The sequence below is a fragment of the Schistocerca nitens genome, chromosome 8 (assembly GCF_023898315.1).
Source record: "Schistocerca nitens isolate TAMUIC-IGC-003100 chromosome 8, iqSchNite1.1, whole genome shotgun sequence".
In the NCBI taxonomy this organism is placed as follows: domain Eukaryota; kingdom Metazoa; phylum Arthropoda; class Insecta; order Orthoptera; family Acrididae; genus Schistocerca; species Schistocerca nitens.
The window spans coordinates 368,260,905-368,277,288 of NC_064621.1; the positions used below are offsets into that span (position 1 = coordinate 368,260,905).

Here is a 16,384-nt window from a genome sequence, read left to right on the forward strand (position 1 = left end):
TCAACACGATACCACAGTTCATCAAGAGTAGTGACTGGCGTATTGTGACGAGCCAGTTGCTCGGCCACCATTGACCAGACGTTCTCAATTGGTGAGACATCTGGAGAATGTGCTGGCCAGGGAAGCAGTGGAACATTTTCTGTATCCAAAAAGGGCCGTACAGGACCTGCAACATGCGGTCGTGCATTATCCTGAATGTAGGGTTTCGCAGCGGATCGAATGAAGGGTAGAGCCACGGGTCGTAACACATCTCAAATGTAACGTCCACTGTTCAAAGTGCCGTCAATGCGACCAAGAGGTGACCGAGACGTGTAACCAAAGGCACCCCATACCATCACACCGGGTGGTACGCCAGTATGCCGATGACGAATACACGCTTCCAATGTGCGTTCATCGAGATGTCGCCAAACACGGATGCGACCATCATGATGCTGTAAACAAAACCTGGAATCATCCGCAAAAATGACGTTTAGCCATTCGTGCACCCAAGTTCGTCGTTGAGTACACCATCGCAGGCGCTCCTGTCTGTGATGCAGCATCAAGGGTAACTGCAGCCATGGTCTCCGAGCTGATAGCCCATGCTGCTGCAAACGTCGTCGAACTGTTCGTGCAGATGTTTGTTGTCTTGCAAACGTCCCCATCTGCTGACTCAGGGGTCGAGACGTGGCTGCACGATCCGTTACAGCCATGCGGATAAGATGCCTGTCATGTCGACTGCTTGAGATACGAGGCCGTTGGGATCCAGCACGGCGTTCCGTATTACCCTCCTGAACCCACAGATTCCATATTCTGCCAACAGTCGTTGGATCTCGACCAACGCCGTGCAGCAATGTCGCGATACGATAAACCGCAACGCGACAGGCTACAATCCGACCTTTATCAAAGTCGTAAACGTGATGGTACGCATTTCTCCTCCTTACACGAGGCATCACAACAACGTTTCACCAGGCAACGCCGGTCAACTGCTGTTTGAGTATGAGAAATCTATTGGAAACTTTCCGCATGTAAGCACGTTGTTGGTGTCGCCACCGGCGCCAACCTTGTGTGAATGCTCTGAAAAGCTAATCATTTGCATATCACAGCATCTTCTTCCTGTCGGTTAAATATCGCGTCTGTAGCACATCATCTTCGTGGTGTAGCAATTTTAATGGCCAGTAGTGTAATTAGCGTTGAAGTTAGCAAATCAGGCCTTTGCGCACCCAGATCCAAGCGGACCACCAGATACAATTAGTGTCAGTTGATCTCATAGCGTAGTAGATAACGCGGTGGATTGCAGAGCCTGTGGCGAGGGTTCGATCCTTACTACCGTCCCACGCCCAATTTGTGTATAGTTCTCTTGTTAGCTTTTAGGAAACCGTACGAAAAAGAGGTTTGGTGAAACAGTGCCTGTCGGGCTGGTTGAATTTGGGCGCACAATGTCCTGACTGGCTAACTTCAATGATAATTAACTCGGAAACGGCCGAACGAATCGAATTTTTTTCTTAACGGTTATTTCTCGGCATAACATAACGCTTACAAGCTTTTCAGGCTGTATCCGACCGCCCTGTATAGATAAACTACTGGCCATTAAAATTGCTACACCACAAAGATGACGTGCTACAGACGTGAAATTTAACGGACAGGAAGAAGATGTTGTGATATGCAAATGATGAGCTTTTCAGAGCATTCTCACAAGGTTAACGCCGGTGGCGACACCTACAACGTGCTGACATGAGGAACGTTTCCAACCGATTTCTCATACACAAACAGCAATTGACTGGCCTTGCCTGGTGAAACGATTTTGTGATGCTTCCTCGTATAAGGAGGAGAAATGCGTACGATCACGTTTCCGACTTTGATAAAGGTCGGATTGTAGCCTGTCGCGATTGCGGTTTATCGTATCGCGACATTGCTGCCCGCGTTGGTCGAGATCCAACGACTATTAGCAGAATATCGAATCGGTGGGTTCAGGAGGCTGCGGTTGCCCTTGACGCTGCATCACAGACAGGAGCGCCGGCGATAGTGTACTCAACGACGAACCTGGGTGCACGAATGGCAAAATGTCATTTTTTCGCATGAATACAGGTTCTGTTTACAGCATCATGATGATTGCATCCGTGTTTGGCGACATCGCGGTGAACGCACATTGGAAGCGTGTATTCGTCATCGCCATACTGGCGTATCAGCCGGTGTGATGGTATGGGGTGCCATTGGTTACACGTCTCGGTCACCTCTTGTTCGCATTGATGGAACTTTGAACAGTGGACGTTACGTTTCAGATGTGTTACGACCCGCGGCTCTACCCCTCATTCGATCCATGCGAAGCCCTACATTTCAGCAGGATAATGCACGACCCCATGTTGGAGGTCCTGTACGGCCCTTTTTGGATACAGAAAATGTTCCACTGCTGCCCTGGCCAGCACATTATCCAGATCTCTCACCAATTGAGAACGTCTGGTCAATGGTGGCCGAGCAACTGGCTCGTCACAATACGCCAGCCACTACTCTTGATGAACTGTGGTATCGTGTTGAAGCTGCATGGGCAGCTGTACCTGTACACGCCATCCAGGCTCTCTTTGTTTGACTCAATGCCCATGCGTATCAAGGCCGTTATTACGGCCAGAGGTAGTTGTTCTGGGCATTGATTTCTCAGGTTCAATGCACCCATATTGCGTGAAAAAGTAATCACATGTCAGTTCTAGTATAATATATTTGTCCAATGAATACCCGTTTACCATCTGCAATTCTTCTTGGTGTAGCAATTTTAATGGCCAGTAGTGTAGTTGCTCCTCCTTTTGCAAAATGCGTGGTGAAAGGCTCCTTATTTATTGTGAGAAAATTAATTTGGTTCACTGCTTTCTCTCTTTCATGCACCGAACAACGCAGCGGGCTGCCTAATACAGTAGATTCGCCTTCTAAGGGGCAAGTGCCACCGATAATGTCTTGAATTCGGTTGCACTAAGTCACCAGATAGCTAAAACGTGAATGGAATAGACCTGAGCCTAGCTCCTCCTCCAATCCTGTGGCTTAAGGAAATGGAGGAGTAAACAGAGGAACGGGAGTGACTTCTTTTTATTTGTTATGTCTGTTCTGTTAAATTGTCACTCTGCAGCTCTATACTGAATAATATTTCTAGATTAATATGAAATAACTGAAGTAACTAAAAACAGGTGATTATGTTTATGAGAGGGTCATAGTACTGTAATGTGATGTACATTCTCTCCATTACGAGGATTTATGAGGACGATAACGTTACGGCTCCTAGTAATTGTCGGTAGGTATTTTGGAATTGGAGAGTATTGGAGATACTGTTACATGGAAAGGATATGGCATGTTTTGGTTGGAATGAAGTGACAGGTGGGATGTACCCTGTAAGTGCAAAAAACTTCGAGGATGGATTAACAAAAACAGAGAAACGTTAAGATAGTGGTTTTAATGCTTCAAGTTTTCGCCATAGTCTCCCCTAACCACTTGAGTACAACACGCAAAACGTTCACACAACCAAGCGAAACTGTCACAAAAGTCCTTGTTTGGGATGTATTCTACTTGCGCATCACATCGTCTTGAACGTCCGTTACGTAGTCAAAGTAGGGTCCCTTCATGTGAATTTCTCCACAGTTCTGTTTTGTAGATGGTTCGTATTGGTAATACCAAGTCTCTTCACCCATGACGATCTTTCCCAGAAAAGAATTGCTCGCGTTTTGCGTCACTCACTTCGCGGTATGTGTCTACGCGTCGATGTTTTTTGGTTCAAATGGCTCTGAGCACTATGGGACTTAACATCTATGGTCATCAGTCCCCTAGAACTTAGAACTACTTAAACCTAACTAACCTAAGGACATCACACAACACCTAGTCATCACGAGGGAGAGAAAATCCCTGACCCCACCGGGAATCGAACCCGGGAATCCAGGCGTGGGAAGCGAGAACGCTACCGCACGACCACGACCACGAGCTGCGGACGATGTTTTTTGTTTGGGGGTCAAGGTGTGCGGGGCACGACTCAGGCTTTTCTCTGCTTCAAAACATCCTTGTAAACGTCTTCAAAACTTGACTTACGGATGATTTGTGAAACAAAAATGTTGACGCAGTAGGCCTGTAGGTCCATTACAAAACGTTGCCTACTCCTAAGTGGCTGTTTGAATGCTGATTTGTTGTTGAGAGTTGTTAGTTCACCCTGCACCATAGTTAGCGCGCTGACGTCGCGTATACGTCAGGAATAAAATCAGTCTCAGAACGTTTTGGATGGACGGTGTAGGTATTACGGGATGAGTGGGGCACCAACTGGGCAGTGATAGCTGTGGGCAGAAGCCGTCACTTGGGCTGAGCATGGTATCTTGTATTTGGAACGAAGGGTAGAATTCTGGAATGAGTTCTCGGGAGGGAAAGGCGATTCAAATTACGGAATTAGGGACGGAGAGACTAACTAACAGAGGCACGACAGCAAGACAGAGTTCTCAAGGGAGGGGACTAATAGGGTATTGGAATCTAAGTACATGGAAGATATAGGAGAGGCGAAGGTGTTTTGCGTGTGAAGGAATGCGGACCCGTCATCTAGGGATAGCATCTTTCAATACGTATCAAAACGTGCTGTTTACCAGATTTGAACCGACCCACTGCTTAACTTTTGAATGAAAAGCACAACCAATGACGGTCGATTACCTCCGATATAAGAAGCCGCCCTCACTAGGCAAACAGCATTTTCAAAGACAGTGGAAGAATGGACTGAGGTTCGTGGTACCCTCTCACCCATGGGGAGGGAAACTGCCCTTAAAAGTCAGAAGAATCAGTAATGATAAATGTAAATGGGGGATGCAGAAGGCAATAGACACATAATGTGTATCCACAGATCATGTGGCCTGCAACTGAAAATGTGTAGCCGGCCGGAGTGGCCAAGGGGTTCTATGCACTACAGCCTGGAATCGCGCGACCGCTACGGTCGCAGGTTCGAATCCTGCCTCGAGCATGGATGTGTGTGATGTCCTTAGGTTAGTTAGGTTTAAGTATTTCTAAGTTCTAGGGGACTGATGACCACAGCAGTTAAGTCCCATAGTGATCAGAGCCATTTGAACCATTTGAAAATGTGTCATGATGATCTTTCCACTGGCCAAATACTCCAGATTAGTCCCCCAATTGGGTCCCTGGGAGGTGAGATATAGTAGGGGTCAGTGAAGTGAAATGGAAATAAAACAAGGATTTCTGGTGAGATGAGTATAGGATAATATCAACAGCAACAGAATATGGTGTATCGGAAGTAGGAAACGTTTTGGAGATAAATGTAGCTACAAAGTGAGTTACTCTGAATACTTCAGTGATAGACTTGCTTTCATCTGATTCGACAGCAAACCAATGCCTACAACGATAGTTCAGGTATATAGCGCAGCGTCGCAAACAGAAAATGAAGAGGCAGAGAAAGTATATGAGAGTATTGAAACGGTAATTAAGTATATAAAGGGAGATGAAAATCTAATAGTCATGGGGGACTGGAGAGCCGTTGTATGGGAAGAATTAATAGAAAAGGCTACGAGAGAATAAGAACTTGGCAGTAAGAATAAGAGAGCAGAAACTGAATTTCGCAACATATTTCAGATTGTAACAGGGAATAATAAGCATTTTGAGGACCACAAGAGGAGGAAGTAGTCTTGGAAAAGACCAGGAGAACGGGAAGATTTCAGCTGGACTACATCACTGTCGGATAGACTCCGAAATCAGATAGTGTGTTGTTAGACGGACTCAGGTGCACATATAAACTGAAGCACTATTCAGTAAAGATGAAGAAAAGACGGAAGTTGAAGAGAATCATTCGGAAGAATCATTGTGGAAGGAAAATGTAATTACTGCGAATAATGAGACGTCTTCCAAGTTTTCTAAGAATGCGGATATTCCGATAAGGCATACCAGATCACGCACTTCAGTTGAGGTGGAGTGAACATCTCTCAAAAGGGAATCACAAATTTTTGACAGACATACACAAGTGAAAGGAAGGTATCTGCGAAGAAACCTTGGATAACAGGAGAAATGTTTCACTTGATCGACGAAAGGAGGAAGTACAAAAATGTTCTTTTAAAGACAGGGATACAGAAATATAAATCATTTAGGAATGAAATAAATCGGGAGTGCAGGGCAGTCAAGTGTAAATGGCTGCAGGAAAAATGTGAAGAAATCGAAAAAGAAATGGTCATAGGGAGGACTGAGTCAGTATACTCATACAAAAAAACTGAAACAACTTTCTGTGAAATTGAAAATAAGGATGGTAACGTTAAGAGTGCAATGGCAATTCCGCAGTTACACGCAGAGGAGAAAACGGACAGGTGGAAAGAGTACGTTGAGTCACCTTGGGTAAGTCATGTGTGCGTTACACACAGGGAACGCCATGTCGGGTGACAAAGTATGCGTAAAAAGCAACGAAATTACAAGACTTCCAGTAAAAAAACGTAGCATCAGATGAATCAATTATTGAAAGAGATTGGTTAACAAATTTGGATAGTGAGAATCATTAGATATCAGTTTTTAACTGCCGGAATATTCGCAGCAAGTCCCAAAGCTCACATCTCTCGTGAAAAGCACTCACCCCACAGCATTTTAGAAACTGTGGGTTTCGGTAATACTGGCTAGACTTTGCAAGAGGAGCAGTTTTTATAGCGAAAAGCAGGAATGAATCCGACAGCGAACTTATATGGACAACAGTCGGTGGACTTAGATAAGTAATCAGTCACAGAGCTATTTGGAGACAGCCTACATTCGGGAGGAAGACAATACCTTGCCAGTATCCTGGAGACTTTAACCTGTCCCGTATTGATTGGGAAAGCTACGATTACGTTATCTTAAGTAAGAGCAAACACTCTTGTGACGTAATACTGAAAACTTTGACAACTGCCTCGAACCAGGTCGACAATCTACACAGAAAAATATCTTTTACACCTCCTGGCAACAAAAATACCCGATCTTATCAAGAGTGTCAGCAATACAGAGGGATCAACGACCATTGCGCTGTACGAGGACGGTGGTCCCCTAAGGCATGCAGGGCATCAAGGAAGCTATGTCGAATTGATTGACGATCAGTATCGGCTTACAAAATGGACGGACTGAGAACATTTAGTTCAGAACCAGCAAATGCAGACAAACTATGGATAAAGCTGCAAGACCTTATAAACTTCGGTCTAGATAATACGTAACAACTGAAGTAACAAAACACGGCAAAGACCAACATTGGTACAACGGTACCATTCGGAGAATATTGCACTAACGGCACTCTCGCTACAAAAGAGCACAGGGAAACAGGCAGAGGAAACTTAATATCAAACTAAAGCATCCGCAATAAGCGCCAAAACTACGGTCAACAGCAACTTTCACAGTCAGATCCTTGTGAAAGATCCATCAGAAATTCCTACGAAGTTCTAGTCACAGTTAAGGACAACGAACGAGACCTAACCCGTTATTCAGTCTCTCGTGCATCCGTCTGGTGTACAAACTGAAGTACCAGACAAAAACCAGAAATATTTCCTAACGAATTAAGAATTGTTTAGACACAAGACGATACTGTTCTACTGATATCTGGCCCTCGTAGAGACTCACCAATGAGGAATATTGGTTCTAGCACCACCAGTAATTTAGATGACTAAAAGCGAAAAAGGCCACTTTCTCTGGCGGAATTCCATGTACATTTTACGTTGGATAAGCTATGGCCTATGGGAAGCGTCTTTGCGTAATAATCAAAACGTCGTGCCTCAAGGGTACAAGCCCAGCCACTCGTTAAACTTTCATTAAAAACATCACCATCGATATCGATCGAAGATTTCCGGTATCAGGAGTCACCCACGTTCCGCCAACGGCCTTGTGAAAGAGGGCCGAGGAGCAGACAGAGTTTCAGGGTAGCCCCTCTACCCGTGGGGTAGCGGTGTGAGGGTGCAGATCTTTAAAGGTTGCACTGTATTAGAGACACTTTACATCTGTCCACAGGAAATGTTGCCTGTAATTGCAAAAGTGCCATGATGATCTCTGCACTGACAAAATATTACGAATTAATCCCCCATTCGGATCCACGGCAGGGGACTGCCAATGTAGAGATATCCAGAGTAAAAGATTGAATAACCAATGAAATGGTAACAATCTACAGATCGGAAGGATGAATGTCAGAGGTTTGAACGTAGTAGGGAAGCTAGAAAATAAGGGAAAGGAAATACAAAGACACAGCCTACGTAGATACAGCGGGGGTTACCGAAATGATATGGAAACAAATAAGGATACCTTATAAGATAAATCTGGTCACATCAACAGCAGAGGTAGGATTAGTCACATATAGGAAGGTAGGGCGGAGGGTAACTTAGTACGAAAATTTGTTCTTTTGTTCTTTGGGGCCCGCAGTGCAAAATATGTCTTTTAATGATATGATTATTACGAATATGTCCGCGGCTCGTGGTCTTGCGGTAGCGTTCTCGCTTCCTGCGCACGGGCTCCCGGTTTCGATTCCCGGCGGGGTCAGGGATTGTCACTGCCTCGAAATGAATGGGTGTTGTGTGTCTTTCATCATCATTTCATCCTCATTCACTCCCAAGTCGCCGTAGTGGCGTTAAAGAACCGCCCCACGAGGGGTCTCCCGGCCACCAATGCCATACGCTCATTATTATTACGAATATCAGCCAGTTATACTGCTCTTTAAATTCTTTTTATAAATTATTCACGATGAGCCCATCAGGTCTACTGTAAATACGTAAGTAAGCGATGGTCTTAATGTAGTGGTCTGTAACTATGATCAGAAATGTTATAATACATCGTTACGCGTTTTTACCTTACATGTAATATCGTTTGTGCATGTCCTTTATTTTTTAGAATTATTGATTTCTCCTTAGGTGTACTCGTACAGTGGAGATGTTTATCTGATATTAGTTGGTTTTTATGTACGCTATTGATAGCTTGGATGACAGTGGATCAGTGATATTACATGTTTACATAGCTACCATTATAAAAAGTGATGTGTGGAAATTCGGTTGCTTTTTATTATTTTGGTATGTTTGGTTCTAATTATGTTATTGTCTGGAATTTGTTTTGGTTTTATTTGAGATTTTTATTTTATATTACTACGAACTCTCAGCGATAGATTATTCTTATCACAATCAACAGAAAACCAACGTCAACAATAGCTCAGGCATACATGACTACGTTACAAGCAGAAGATAAAGATATAATGCACATAGCGAGTACTGAAAATGTAATTCAGTATTTAAAGGGAAATGCGTATCTAATAATCACAGATGATGAGAAAGTTTTAATATAGGAAGGAACAGAAGATAGATTTGCTGGAGAAGCCAGCCTTATTAGTAAGTGATTTGAAGTTCTCTAAGGATGTAGAATAGGTTATTCTCCTGTGTTAAAAATATGGTTCAGACTGTTATTATTATGATTGATTATAGTATTCAAATAGCATTTGCAGTTAATATTCCCACAAAATATCTGTCAGTTACAAGTAATTAAAGCTTAAAAATCATTAGATATCGAGATTTGTTATTCGCTGATGCTCCGGTGACGTCATAGACTAGGAGTAAGACGAAGCCTTACATGTGTTAGAGGAATGTTAGCCGAAGTTCCGAGGTTTTTAAGTACTTTTTCTGCACACAATTTTTACGTAACCATTACAATTTTTACACATCAATAGAAACAATGTGAACGTTGATAGTGGAAACCTAGCGAAAGTTGATGAGTTTATGCTCCACCCATTTCGAGCGGCGATATGTGCAAACGGCGGACATTCCTTTCTCTACCCCTTGCAGCATCATTAACCTCTCTCAGAACTGAGGAATTGTAGAACTTTTGCAAATGGGTCACTATATTATAACTAGATGTCGATTGTCTGTCCACACAGTTACGACCAGAAGCACAATAAAATTATTCTTGACAAACCGTAGTGTTGATTTTCTATATAGAAGACAGTCAGCAGGGATACTGAGGTGACAGGCCGATCAGTGGCGCAATGGATAGCGCCTCTGAATATTGGATAATGAAGTCAAATGTTCGAATCCTGGAAAGGTCATAAATTTTTAAAAGTTTTACACGAAATACGAAAATAGCGTTAGCAAGAACATATTGTAGTAGTTGTTTCGATGGTGGGATGTGTTATATACAGCTTCACATTAATCTTAGTCTGAGAAATGGACAAAGAGGATAAATGCATTTACTTTGCGAAAAAGCTTTGCTTTTGGAAAGCATCACTAGTATTGGAGACATCACCATAAGCACACAGTACAATGACGTCTATGAGGATGACGTTTTCTATGCGGAGAGATATAAAACTTGTACAACATGCAGGTAACACAATCGTAATGTCTGTGATGTTTAGCAGTGTAAACTAACGCCAGTGTCCGAAGGAGATTTACTTCATCGTTATGTAAGCTCATAAAACTTCCTTATTTGAACAATAGGGATCCTAGTTGGAAAGGACGAAGATAAAAAAACATTGTTTCTAACAAACTAAAATGTGTGTGGTCACGTTAATTACAAAATATGTTTTCGAATGTGACTTACGTGAACAGCAATTGCAAATGTGAGGACATGTAAACAGCAAGGAATACACAATAATATTCTGTTTCTGATCGGTGCGGTGAAATTTTGTAATGGTGATTTGGTTTCCATATGAGAGGACTGTTGATCGCTTTACAAATAAGTTAAAATATTCTTTCGGGTTGGATTCGAACCAGCTGTGGAAATCACTTTGTAAAATTCAGCGGTCTACCACTCCAAAACCTGAACTATCGAATAACTTATGTGAAGAAGGGTAAAACGACAATTTTCTCGAAGAGATTAATTTCATCAAATGACGGTATCCTTTCTTGTAACAGTGCGAAAGCAGATCTCGGAAGTAAATTAAGGTTAACTTCACAGTGCAACACGCTTTTAATTAGGTTAATGATCTTGTTCGTCAACGTGGTGGCAATTTTCCGGAACAGTACAACCACATTTTACGCATCTTCTCATTCTCTCGATCTCTCAAAAAAAATGTTAAGGAGCTTTTATGGATGTATTCGCACATTGTGGTACTATACACTATTTCCGAAAAGTAAATTCCAAAACAAGACATCACTGTGAATTAGCTTTATGACCGTAGGAGCAGCGAGTTAGCCAGTGACGTCACAGGCGTTTTAGGAGGCTTTCAAGTTACTTGACTTTCATTTACGTTTTTATAAAAGAATATTGAAATTGAAGAGGGAAAAAGCATGTTAGGTGCATAAATGGCCTCATTAATCATTACCACAAAGGAAGTTCAGTTGCAGAGAAATGACAATCCATAAAAAGGGTATCACAGGAGTTGGACAGAAGAACATCGTTGTATGGAAAGTAGCTGCGAAGAACCTTTGGGAACAGAAAAAATGCATCAATTCGTCTACGAAAGTAGAAAGCACAAAAATGTTCAGGAGAAGGCAAGGACACTTATGAATTAAATAAATAGGAGGTTTACAGAAGCCAAGCTGAAATCATTGCAGGAAAAATCTGATAGAAATGGTCATCGGGAGGACTGATTCAGCATATAGAAAAGTCAAAAGAACCTTCGTTAAAATTAAATCAAGGACGTCATCATTAATAGTGCAATGAGCATTCCACTGTGAAACGCAGAGGAGAGCGCGGGTAGGTGGAAAGAGTACATTGGATGCCTCCTTGAGGGAAAGAAGGAGTCTGATGACGTGATAAAGAGGAAAGGCGAGTCGGTGTGGGAAACAGGGAATCCAATGTTAGAGTGAAAGTTTAACACATCTTTGAAACCCTTTCGATGAAATAAGACAGAGGGCATAGACAACGTTTTTTAGAAATTTCTAAAGTCATAGGGGAAGTGGCAAAGAAACGACTGTTGAGGTTGTTGTGCAGAATCTGTAAGACTGGAGACATGGCATCAACCTGTCGGTACAATGTCATCCACACAGTCCCGAAGGTAGCAAGGACAGACAAATTCGAGATCTGTTGCATAATCAGCTTAACGTCCCATGCGTCCAAGTTACTGACAAGAATAACATACAGAAGGACGCAAAAGAAAAATCAGGAGTTCTTAGATGACGACTTCTTTGGCTTTCAGAAAAGTAAAGACATCAGAGAGGAATTTCTGTCGTTGCGATGAGCAACAGAAGCAATATTTAATGAAAACCAAACAGATTTGTAGGTTTTGTCGATCTATGAGAAGCGTTAGACAGTGTAAAGCCGGTCGGGGTGGCCGAGCAGTTCTAGGCGCTACAGTCTGGAACCGCGCGAACGCTACGGTCGCAGGTTCGAATCCTGCCTCGGGCATGGATGTGTGCGATGTCCTTAGGTTAGTTATGTTTAAGTAGTTCTAAGTTCTAGGGGACTGATGACCTCAGAAGTAAAGTCCCATAGTGCTCAGAGCCATCTGAACAGTGTAAAGCGGTGAAAGATGTTCGAAGTTCTGATAAAAGTAGCAGTAAGGTATATGGAAAGACGGGTAATATACAATTTGTACAAGTACTAAGAGAAGCAATACGACTGGAAAAAACAAGAACGAAATTTCGGTTTAGAAAGGATGTAAGACTGGGATGTAGTATTTTTCTTCTAGTGTTCAATCTCTACACCGAAAAAGCAATGACAGAAATAAAATGAAGTTTCAAGAGTGGAACTGAAATTCAGGGTGAAAGGCTGTGAGTAATAAGATTCGCCGATACAGTTCAATCCTCGGTGAAAGCGAGTAAGTACCGCAGAAACTGTTGAATTTAATGACAATAAATCGAAGGAAGACGAAAGCAATGAGGAGTAACAGAAGTGAGAGAAGCGATGAGCTTAAAATCAAAATAGGTGACTACGAAGGAGACGAAGCTAAGGAATTCTGCTACTCTGGAAACAAAATGACACATGCCTGACGAAGCAAGGAGAACATGAAAAGCAGATTACAGGATCAAAGACGCCGTTCTTGGCCAAAATAAGTCTACTAGTATGAAATCTGAGGATGACCTTTGTGAAACTATTAAGGGTGCAGCTCTGCATTGTACGGAAGTGAATCATGGGCGTTGAGAAAAATGTTGTTGTTGTTGTGGTCTTCAGTCCTGAGACTGGTTTGATGCAGCTCTCCATGCTACTCTATCCTGTGCAAGCTTCTTCATCTCTCAGTACCGACTGCAGCCTACATCGTTCTGAATCTGCTCAGTGTACTCATCTCTTGGTCTCCCTCTACGAATTTTACCCTCCACGCTGCCCTCCAGTACTAAATTGGTGATCCCTTGATGCCTCAAAACATGTCCTACGAATCGAGACCTTCTTCTAGTCAAGTTGTGCCACAAACTCCTCTTCTCCCCAATTATATTCAATACCTCCCCATTAGTTTTGTGATCTACCCATCTAATCTTCAGCATTCTTCTCTAGCACCACATTTCGAAAGCTTCTATTCTCTTCTTGTCTAAACTATTTATCGTCCACGTTTCACTTCCATACATGGCTACACTCCAAACGAATACTTTCAGAAACGACTTCCTAACACTTACATCAATACTCGATGTTAACAAATTTCTCTTCTTCAGAAACGCTTTCCTTGCCATTGCCAGTCTACATTTTATATCCTCTCTACTTCGACCATCATCAGTTATTTTGCTCCCCAAATAGCAAAACTCCTTCACTACTTTAAGTGTCTCATGTCCTAATCTAATTCCCTCACTATCACCGACTTAATTCGACTACATTCCATTATCCTAGTTTTGCTTTTGTTGATGTTCATCTTAACCCTCATTTCAAGACACTGTCCATTCGGTTCAAAAAAAAATATCGAAGCTTTCGAGATGTGGTGTTACATAGAAGGATGTTGAAAATTATGTGGGTTGATAAGATAAGGAATAAGGAGTTCTCCACAGAGTCCAGGATGTAGTAACGTATGGAAAACATTGACAAGAAGACGATTGATAGGACTCTTCTTAAAACATATAACCTCCATAGTACTAGAGGGAGCTGCACAGGATAAAAGCTGCAAAGAAAAATAAAGATTGGAATACATCCAACAAGTTACTGAGGACGTCGGGTGCAAGTGGTACTTTGAGATGAAGACAATGAAGGACAGGAATTCGCAGTGGCCAGATCAAACCGGTCAGGAGACTGATGATCACAAAAAATCTCAAGTGGTTTTGCAGTTATAAGGTCACCAGCGTCAGGTGGATGGCGCAAACGCCTGTGCTGCGCGTGACTGACCTTCGCGCTTAGTGACGACGAAGAGCCAGGCCGTCCCTACGATGGGCAGGGCCAGAGGACCCGGAAGGCAGCCCACGCTCCTCCAGAGCCGCCAGTTGCGCGACACATGCTGTACCAGTGCCACCAGCAGCGCCACGGCTACTCCGACAACCAGCAGGTCCTGCGCATCCATCGCGAGCAGCGTCCGGAAAGACAATGGCGCGGCTCTCTGGCAGCCTACATATCTCCCCCCCCCCCCCCCCTCTTCCATATCGCAGGTCCGCCTAGCGCGAACACCGACAACCGCGGCGGGACCAGTGCGCGGTTACTGTCCTATACAGGGTAATACCGTGATGATGTTTTCAGGAGTTGTGGAGAAGGCTAAATGTATCAATAGAAGGTCAGGGAGCCTGGTCGGCAACGACTGACGAGCAGAACACGGCAAGTGCCATAACCACATTCCCAGAAACTTCGCTCGGCGGAAGAGAAGTCAGAAAAAACGAACACATGTTTTGGCTTGTCCTTAGATATTTGACCGTTTCTGAAATGGTGACACAGTGGTTAGCGTCATGATCTCTCACTCTTTGCGCCCTGTGTTGGAAACCAGATTATTGTTATTATTTATTTTATTTTGTTTATATACCCACTAGCTTAGAGCCCACTACTTCGCTTGCGTGGACTATATGGTCAGCGGAGACTTTTATCTTGCTGTTTTCATTTAAACGAATTTTTATGTTGTTCACAAACTGCAACATCTTCTAAGCTTGTCACAGTAATTAAGGCCATAATTATAAGCATGGTCTTTTCCGAATGTACTTCTGACCAAAAAGCGATACTCGTATCTCGTGCCCAATCCTTCTTTAATCATGCTTTTTGCGTTCTTGTGGAGATATTACCGTAGCGACTTTTATCACCTAACAAATATTTCTTTGTATATAACCGAGAAGTAAAATATCGCCGGCCGTGGTGGCCGAGCGGTTCTAGGCGCTTCAGTTTGGAACCGCGCGACCGCTACGGTCGCAGGTTCGAATCCTGCCTCGGGCATGGATGTGTTTGATGCCCGTAGGTTAGTTAGGTTTAAGTAGTTTCTAAGTCTAGGGGACTGACGACCTCAGATGTTGAGTCCCATAGTGCTTAGAGCTATTTTATTAGTAAAATATCAATTTCCATAAACATACCTTCAAAATTTTTTTGATGGATGAAATATTTTCTTAAAAATTTTCATGCCCTATTGTACACCGTCATGGGTTGGTTTTTCAGGAGCACTGAGACACGTATTTCTTTTATTTCCAATCCAAAAGTGAAATACCAGTTGATAGTAGCCTTAAAATCATTTTTTAGTTTCTTAGTAATTACTTATTTTCGAAAATAGTTTTGCCACTTATTATACCCCTTGGTGGTTTCATTTTCCAAAATGGTTAAACACGTATTTTTTATTTTCTGATTAAGAAAGTACCAGTGGGCGGGGATGAATAGTGAATCAGTCTGACCCTATTTCATACCCTTAGGGTAAATTTCGAAAAACAGTGATATTTGTATGTTATATTTTTAACAGATAAGCCAAATACAAGTATTCATAGATTTAACTTCAAAAATTCTTCACAAATTAATATTTCAATAAAAACTTTCATCCCCCATTTGACCCCTGGGGCTTTAAAGATAAACGTAGTTTTTAAATTTTTAACTGAGTAGCCAAATTTAAATTTTCACAGATTTAGCTTTAAAAATGCTTTTATAATAATATATGTTCATAAAAGAATATCATCCCCTATTTCACGCCCTTAGGGGTTCAGTTTTCAAAAACACTGAAATAAGTATTTTTCATTTGTAACTGAAAAGTAAAATACCATTGTTTCTAAATGTAGCTGTAAAAATACTTCAGTAATTCTTTAATAGTGATGTATTTTTTTAAAAAAATTCACACGCTCTTTCACCCCCGTGTGGTTATATTTCCAAAAATGCTGAGACAAGTATTTCTAAACGAGGAAAAAACGTCCACTATACATGGGCTCTAAAGTGCATATCTTAAGACCAATTAGGACTTGTTCATCTTTGCTACTGAGAAACACTTCTACTGAACTAGTGCCTATAGGCATTAAAGTATGCTTTCTAGAGCCCACATTTACTGGACCTTTTTTTCATGTTTTGGTCCACACTACCTCCTCCAAAAATATGGAAGCCAAAGAACTTGCAGTAGAAGGGATATATTTCACAGTATATATTTTAGAGCCCATATTTAGGCCTCTCAGACCATTTCCTTGTT

General features: G+C 42.3%; 1 protein-coding gene across 2 annotated transcripts in view; it reads right to left on the reverse strand.

The window, feature by feature from the left end:
* Positions 1–14,291, reverse strand: part of LOC126198617 (cytochrome P450 4C1-like) — a 142,176-nt gene extending 127,885 nt beyond the window's left edge. For both annotated transcript variants that reach the window (XM_049935072.1, XM_049935071.1), the window contains exon 1: positions 14,143–14,291. The gene's annotated coding sequence lies outside the window, so the exon portion shown is untranslated. The remainder of the gene's footprint in view (positions 1–14,142) is intronic.
* Positions 14,292–16,384: the final 2,093 nt, after the last annotated feature.